At 37.2% G+C, this 8,380-nt stretch overlaps 1 non-coding gene across 1 annotated transcript; it reads left to right on the forward strand.

Annotated features, from left to right (window-relative positions):
* Positions 1 to 8,056: 8,056 nt before the first annotated feature.
* LOC141662332 (small nucleolar RNA R71) lies at positions 8,057 to 8,163 on the forward strand. Its single transcript, XR_012550453.1, has one exon. It is a non-coding gene; the product is annotated as a small nucleolar RNA R71 (small nucleolar RNA).
* Positions 8,164 to 8,380: the final 217 nt, after the last annotated feature.

An 8,380-nucleotide genomic window follows, 5' to 3' on the forward strand; every position in this document is an offset into this window, starting at 1 on the left:
ATATAGTTTCTGTTGTTCTGATGCACCTCAAAACTTTAGTGAGTTAATTGAACCCTTTAAACTTCACAAAAAGGCTTTCACAGACTTATTATCTGCTGATAATAAGAAGGATATACTAAGACCCCTCCAAATTCCCTAATCTGTCAAACAATTCTTAGTAAATTCTGATCCTCACACATACACAACCATATATCCTGATGTTGCACCTACACACCCTACTACTTCTCAACCTCCACCAACCCAGCCTTCCCATACTCAACCACAGCCTACTATCAGAACCTACTATCAACCAGCACAATCATCTCAACCACAACCATTAGCACCTACTATCAGAACCTCACCTCTTAAATCCAAAAGCAAACCAACCTCTGGTACATCTCAAAAGGTGCCAGTTATAAAATCTGACACATCCTCTAGGCCCAAAACCAAAAGAACTATCTCTGTGCCTAAATCTCCATCAAGGAGAAGACAAAGGATGATCATGGTGATGACCAGGGAAACTCTGATAAGAGTAGAGGTCACAGTCAAGGAGAGTAATTGAGCAGGATTACTTCTCAACAGATAGGTTCTCATCATAGATTGACTGGTTCTACTCAAAGGAGGAATAAGGAAGGAAAGAAGCCTACAAATTAGGATGTTTTTTGTTGATCACAAATTCTGATGATCAAGTTCTGACAACTACTTCTGATGTAATGATTCAAGCTGGAAGCCAAGATTCACAGAAGTTTTTGTAGACTCTAAAATTTAAGGAAAAGAAAGCAACATTCTTTTACAAGATCCCAAAATTCAAACTATTGATGAAGAACTGGCCAAGAGACTATTCCTTAAGGATAATCAAGGAGTGGATTTAGAGGAATTAAGAGAAGAAGAAGCTAAATTTGCTGCTGAGAAGAGCAAACCAAAGTCAAAAGCTTCTGATGCTAAAAAGCCACCTAGGCCAAAAGAAAAGGGGATTTCGATAAAAGAAAGATCTGCCACAGAGATTCCTAGATCAAGTACTAGATCTCAAACTATTATTGATCCCAAAGACAAGGGAAAAGGAAAATTTTGGGAGACAGTCAAGAAACAGAATATGAAGATTCCTCAAATTCTGATGGATCATGTGTGCAAGATGGTTCAAGTCTTTGATGATACTGCTGCTGAAGATGAAATAGTTGAAACTCTGAAGAGAAAGAGGATGACAGAAGAATTTAAGACAGCTTCTGACATAGCTCAAGTTGTTCAGAGTGAAGATATTTCAGAACAACAAGCTACAGATGAAACTGCAAATCCTGAAAAATTCATCAAGATATCAACCTCTAACACCGCTCAAGTTGACAAATACAGCTTAACACTTGATCAGAAAAAGAAGCTGCTATGGATGAAAGCTACTCTAGTGGAACCTAAGACCAATCTAATGTTGAATCAACTTGCAACATTTGGGTTAAAAGCCAAGCAAGCTAGAGACAAGTTTGGATTAGGTTCTGACAAAGAAAAGATACAAACAGGAGTAGAAGTTACTCTCAGAGATCCTTTCATTTTGACACACAAACCATATGAAGAAATCAAACAAAAGCACTTTGACAAAGTGTTGTCTGCTCAAATTGTCATGGATACTCATGATGAATCAGAAGTTAAAGAAAAATTGATCTTGTTTCTCAATGATGGCAGAACTTACAGACTAGCAGATTCTGATGTGCTAAAGAAGTCTGTCAAAGAGCTTCAACATATTCACTACCTTCTGAAAGTAAAATATGATGTTACAAGAAGGTGGTCAGATTACATTTTGAAGGCTATAAGAGATCTTCTCAGAATTTCTAGGTCAAAAGCTTCTGAATACATTCCAAAAATCACTGAGGATGATGGAAGAGAAATTCCTATGAGGAAGAATTCTGCTAAGATAGAAGTAATTTTGAAAGGAAGATGTTTATGCTACAATGAATACTCTTCACATCCCAGAGTTATCAGACTTGGAGATGGACTTGAAAGAACATCAATTCCTGCACTCAGAGCAACCATTTATCAGATTGGTAATAATGAAGATGAAGAACTGATGCAAGTCAAAGCACAGTTAGTTGAAGTTCTGAAAAATGCTGAGGACAAGCTGGTAACAGACTTTACAAGGAATCACTTTGGATTCAGATTGATCCAGTGATACTGGTAAAGCTACATGTACTTTAAGTTGTATTTAGCTGTTTTAAATAATATTTCATTGCATTTGTACTTAAATGTTTTTGACATCATCAAATATATTAACTTGTATATTTTTCATAATTTACAAGTTGGGGGAGATTGTTAGATATATTTGTGATGTCATGTCTAATCTGATTTGTTTAGTTTCTGAACTTATTATCAGAATATCAGAACTTAACTGGAAATCGGAACTTACTGAAGACGGGAAGTTATCAGAACTTAAGGCGTCAGAACTTATATCGGAACTTAAGTGTGGATACACTTCAGGAATGAAAAGCGGCTGATTTATAGGAGAGGATCTGGATTAAACAAGTAAAGATATGCATGAAGAATTGGTCAGCTATAAGACTGTAGTAGATAATATCTGATTGATATATTTTAGGAAGAGATATATTTCATATCAATTAGAAGATAACATGTAACTATGTATTATATAAACACAGATTAGGGTTTACATTATAAGTGTTATCATTCACGAGAATATTATTCATTGTAACCCTAGCATCTCTTAGTGATATCTTACATCACTGAGAGAGTAGATTAAACCTACTGTAATAGAGTTTGATATATTGAATTAACTTGTTTTCTGTTACATACTTGTGTTCATAATCGAACTGATTGTAGATATTATATTCAACCCCCTTCTATAGTATCATTGAGGCCTAACATATAAAGTTAACACTGGTCCTTTAGTCAGGTGTAACAATTTAGATAGAAAATCTTGTAACACTCTGAAGAAGAAGCTTAGCTCTTTATCAACAAAGAGCCTAGAAATTTTGTAGCAAAACATTCTTAATTTTAATATAAAATTAAGTGAGTTTTGAAAAGATCTGTGTTATTTATTATTGCATGTTTAATTTCCGCAGTAACACATTTCACTACAAGATTTATTTACTTTGTTCAACCATAAAAAGCTCAAGAAAAGCATAAAACAGTAAAACACATTCACCCCCCCCCCCTCTGTATGTTATTCATTTCCTAACAAGTGGTATCAGAGCAAAATCTAAAAGTAAACAGATTCAAGATCTTGGAAGAATAAATACATAGAAAATCAGTAGCATCAAAATTCCTACCTTTGATAAAGCTAACTACACTCTTTGGAAAAAGAAAATGTTGATGTTCATCAGGATGGTCAATCCACTCTATATTCAGAATCTCAAAAATGGTCCCTTCACTCCTATGGTTAGAGTTGAAGAATCAACAGATGGTGATATGGTCATTCTAGCTCATTATGCTCCAAAAGACCCTTCTGAGTACTGTTAGGGCGAAAACACGCGCTAAAATTCACGCAAGTATACGTGTTCGCAAGTAGTATAAGATATAAATCATATTCATTCCCACAGAGACTGGTTTAGGTTAAGTTCAATTTATGCACCTATGCAACAATGTATGGTTATCGCTCAATGCTAAGACAAATAATAAATTGGGTTTTGATTAAACTAAAAGATTATACTAAATAGCATTAACTAAGAGAATTGAGGTTGAATTACTTATATGAGACAAACATGGGATTCTAACTTCATTACTACTTCATTCAAAGTCATTGTTCTTAATCTTAGCATGCAATGGTAATGACACTAATCAGATAACACTATCTTATATGTTAGCTACGCACATAATACGAATAAGCACAATTAATACTAGGATATCAATCAATCACCACAGACCAAGATATTGAAATAAATTAACTATAGAAATCCATAAGTAAATCCGTTAGAACCCCACGATAACGATTAGTTCATAATCGAACTCATCGTCACCATGTGTTCCAATAAAAGCATGATAATAAACAATATAAGAGTACTAGGGTTCACAGACAAATCGAAAACAAGCATCCAAGTATCGCCTAAATTAAAGAAAATAAAAGTCTTCTTCTCTATAGCCTTCTCGTGCTCTCTAGGTCTTCTTATTGCTCTCCCAGGTCTCCTTGTTGCTAAAAACATCTTTTTATTGGTATATATAGGCTCCAGGATGACCAGAACTCTCAAAATCTTCAATTTCGACTAAAATCAGGATTCTGGGGCAAAAACAGGGCCCGGTCAGCGCGGCCGCGCTGGAATAGTGTTTTCAGCGGTACGGGCGCTCTGACTCTGGCGCGACCGCGCTGACATTCTGGAAAAATTCTGACAATTCTTCTTTTGGCCGTATCTTGAGTTATGCTCTTCTGAATTATGCGATTCAACTGCCCACGCGAAGCTAACAAGATTCTCTACAACTTGAGAATGGCCTAAACTTCCAATTTTGATATCGTTTCAGTATATTTCTTTGAAAAGCTTCTTTCTTCCTTTAACTGATGCCTGAAATGCAATAACATTAAAATACATAAAAATTACCAACAACTTGAGTCCAAAACACCAACTTAAACTTGTAATGAAGCATTCCAAGTAGATATAAAATCCACTTATCACACCCCCAAACTTGAATCGATGCTTGTCCTCAAGCAGAAACAGACTCAAAACTACAAAACAAACCTAATGCATGAATGCAACTATGTGAATGCAACTAAATGATAATGCAATCGATCCCCTCAGAATAACCATAACCAAATGAATAAATTAATGTCTCTAAGAATGTAATTACTCAAAACAGAGCTCGAATAAATCCCATAAACCAACTCACAAACCAGAAATGTCTATATGTGGAATGCTTAACAGAAATACTACAGAAATACTCTCGATACTAGATCAATAACCATAACTTATCTTTCATCAAAACAATCACAAGTTTATAAATAGAATAGACGTTAAACACATAATGACTTTCAACACCTTATTTCTACTAGAGTTATAAAAGGATTCACGCTATCATTGAACACATAACAACATGCTTATTTGACCGTGCAATGAATGAGGTCTCAAAAGACTTATGCAATAATACCCATGTAGCGAACGTTAGGTTAGCGGATCCCAAACTATAAAAGCCTTAGGTCACTAGGCCCAAAGTCCCCTAGAACTTAATAACTCGAGTATTAAAGAGCTCACTCTTGATCAATTATGCATAAACACATACTTTTTTTCTTTTCTTTCTTCTTTCTTTCTTCTTTTTTTCAACAATTTCCGAATAAGTGCATTTCGCTCCATCTCATTCAACCCTAGAATACTCATAAAAATATGAGTCGGGTACTAGCCATTTGACGCCTAGCCTTATTCACAACTAGCAATGAAATCAAGTTTTTCTCTAGATAAAAAATCAGTGTATTTACGTCATTACGAGAATATCACAAATTCTAAATATAACCAAGTGATTAAATCTCAACAAAAAACAAGTATGATCATGATCTAGATCAAAAGCAACCCTATAAGACTTTGTGAACATATTTGTTTCTGGCATGCAAATCAATTCATTAGGACTTAAACATCCCTCTATTCGTCATCACCACACTCAAATCAACATCAACTTATCATATAACATAGTTCATCTTAAGGGGTCATGTTAATATGCATGCAAATGCAACTATATGAAATCACATAAAAAAACATACAAATATGTCCTATATGAACAATCATGCAACACTACGAATGAAATACAACTATATGCAACATGAATCTATATGAACTATATGGACACACACAAACTAATCCTTACATTATCACCCCCAAACTTAAAATTTTCAATGTCCTCATTGAAGGTAATAATAAGGATTTGAGGCATACCTAGTCGTCGGAAAGATCACCCTCCTCGGGTGGAGGATCAGGTGGCCAATCAACCTCGACACCAGTGGCTCAGAAAATAGTACCTAAAGCGTGTGTCAAATTTTCAGCAAAATGATGGTGAATGTCGTGCATGGCCTCCATACGCCTAGTCACTCGCCTGTACTGCTCATCACCAACACCAGTCCTATCAACTACCTGCTGCACATGAGAAGAACCATCTATAGGCACGGGAAGATCCATCCAGCCACTCTCTACATCATCAAAAATATATCACAACCCCATATCATGGGGTGCACCTAAGAATGAATAACTCAAGTGATCAGGCAGTCGGTTGAGCTCAAGTGTGGGAGCTTCTTCAATAGATGGTTCAAAACACTCCTGAGAACTTATCAGCTCTGCTAACCCAAGAGAATCGAATGACATATCCAACTTCCTCTTCCACGGAGGTGTATTCAAAATATGCAGTTGCTCTGCTCCTTCTTCCTCTTCAATAACTGATTCCCCTATTAAGGATCTCTCTAAGGTATCTGACTTTGGCAATTTCTCAAGCTCTGAATTCATGACAGAGTCGACCCACTTTATTTTAAAGCACTCCTTTTTAGCTGTGGGTAACTTTATTGCCTTGAACACATTAAAAGTGACCTTTTGATTGTGAACCTTCATCATAAGCTCTCCTTTTTGCATATCGATCATAGTTCGGCCTGTAGCCAAGAATGGTCTTCCCAAGATTATGGGAATCTTCTTATCTTCCTCAAAGTCCATAATTACAAAATCAGCAGGGAAGATGAGTTTGTCGACTTTAACCAAGACATCCTCCACCATTCCCCGCGGATAAGCGATGGAACGATCAGCTAGTTGCAATGACATGTATGTCGGTTTCAGATCAGGAAGACCAAGCTTCTTGAAAATAGACAAGGGCATCATATTGATGCTAGCTCCAAAATCACATAAACACTTGTCAAAAGATAAGTTTCCAATAGTGCAAGGAATAGTGAAGCTTCCAGGATCTTTAAGCTTCAGAGGCAACTTCTTTTGCAGCACAGTATTGCATTCCTCCATGAGAGCAATGGTCTCTAAGTCATCAAGCTTCACCTTCCGAGAGAGAATACCTTTCATAAACTTCACATAACTAGGCATCTGTTCAAGAGCTTCAGCGAAAGGTATGTTGATATGAAGTTTCTTGAACACCTCCAGAAACTTAGCAAATTGCTTATCCAACTTCTGCTTCTACAGCCTCTTAGGAAAAGGAGGTGGAGGATTGACCTATTTCTCCCCTATATTACCCTCAGGAGGAGTGTGTTCCACAGTTTTCTTCCTTGATTCCACCTCGACATCCTTCTGCACCACTTTTTTAGCCACAACTGCATCTTCTGAAACTTGAGATTTTTCAGGCTCTCTATCTTGCTGAATTTTGGGGCTTGCGACCTTTATAGACCTCAAAGTGATGGCATTTACCTGGTCTTCAACTTCCTTCTTGCCTGGATTGGCTTCTATATCACTAGAAAGCGTTCCTGGTGGTCGATTCAATAAGGCATTAACAATTTTCCCTATTTGGTTCTCCAGAGTCTTGATAGAAACAGCCTGGCTTTGGCATATAAGAGCTTGGTTTTTGGACATACGTCGCAACTCCTCCAATCCAGATTTTTCATTCGAAGATAAACATATATCATCAGTTTGTTGTTGAAGTTGGAGTTGTTGTCTTGGTGCAAATTGTTGCTGAATACCAGAAGAATTAAATTGCTTGTTTCCAAACTGTTGGAATGGTTGTTGCATCGCATTCTGATTGTTGCTCCAACTGATGTTAGGATGATTCCAGTTGTCAGGATGATAAGTGGCAGGAACTGGCTGCTATGATCTCTGAACGTTGCTCACAAACTGAGCCGAGTCACTAGATATAGCGCATTGCTCCATCGCATGCGGACCGGCACAGCTCACAAACACTGGTTATATGCTTAACACCATAATTAGCCAGTGAATCGATCTTCATAGACAATGCCTTTAGTTGAGCAGTGATAGCCGTAGATGTATCCACTTCGAGAATTCCTGCTACCTTTCTATGTGGCAATCTCTGGGTTGGATACTGATATTCATTAGCCGCCATCAGTTCAATTAGATCATAAGCTTCCTCATAACTCTTTTCCCATAATGCTCCACCTGATGTTGCATCAAGCATGAGTCTAGACTATGCTCCCAAACCGTTATAGAAGCAATTGATGATCATCCAATCAGGCATGTCATGATGAGGACACTTCCTAAGCATCTCTTTGTAGCGCTCCCAAACTTCATATAGAGAATCTCCTGATTGCTGCGCAAATTAAGTGAGAGCATTCCCGAGTGCAGCTGTCTTCGCCATAGGGAAGAATTTAGTAAGAAACTTATGAGCAAGATCCTCTCAAGTAGTGATAGAACCAGCTGGCAGAGAGTGTAACTAGCTCTTAGCCTTGTCCCTCAGAGATAAAGGGAATAGTCTCAGTTTCACCGCATCCTCAGACACACCATTGAACCTGAAGGTGTCGCAGATCTCTATGAAATCCCTAATGTATATATTGGGATCT

Source organism: Apium graveolens, chromosome 5, assembly GCF_009905375.1.
Source record: "Apium graveolens cultivar Ventura chromosome 5, ASM990537v1, whole genome shotgun sequence".
In the NCBI taxonomy this organism is placed as follows: Eukaryota; Viridiplantae; Streptophyta; class Magnoliopsida; order Apiales; family Apiaceae; genus Apium; species Apium graveolens.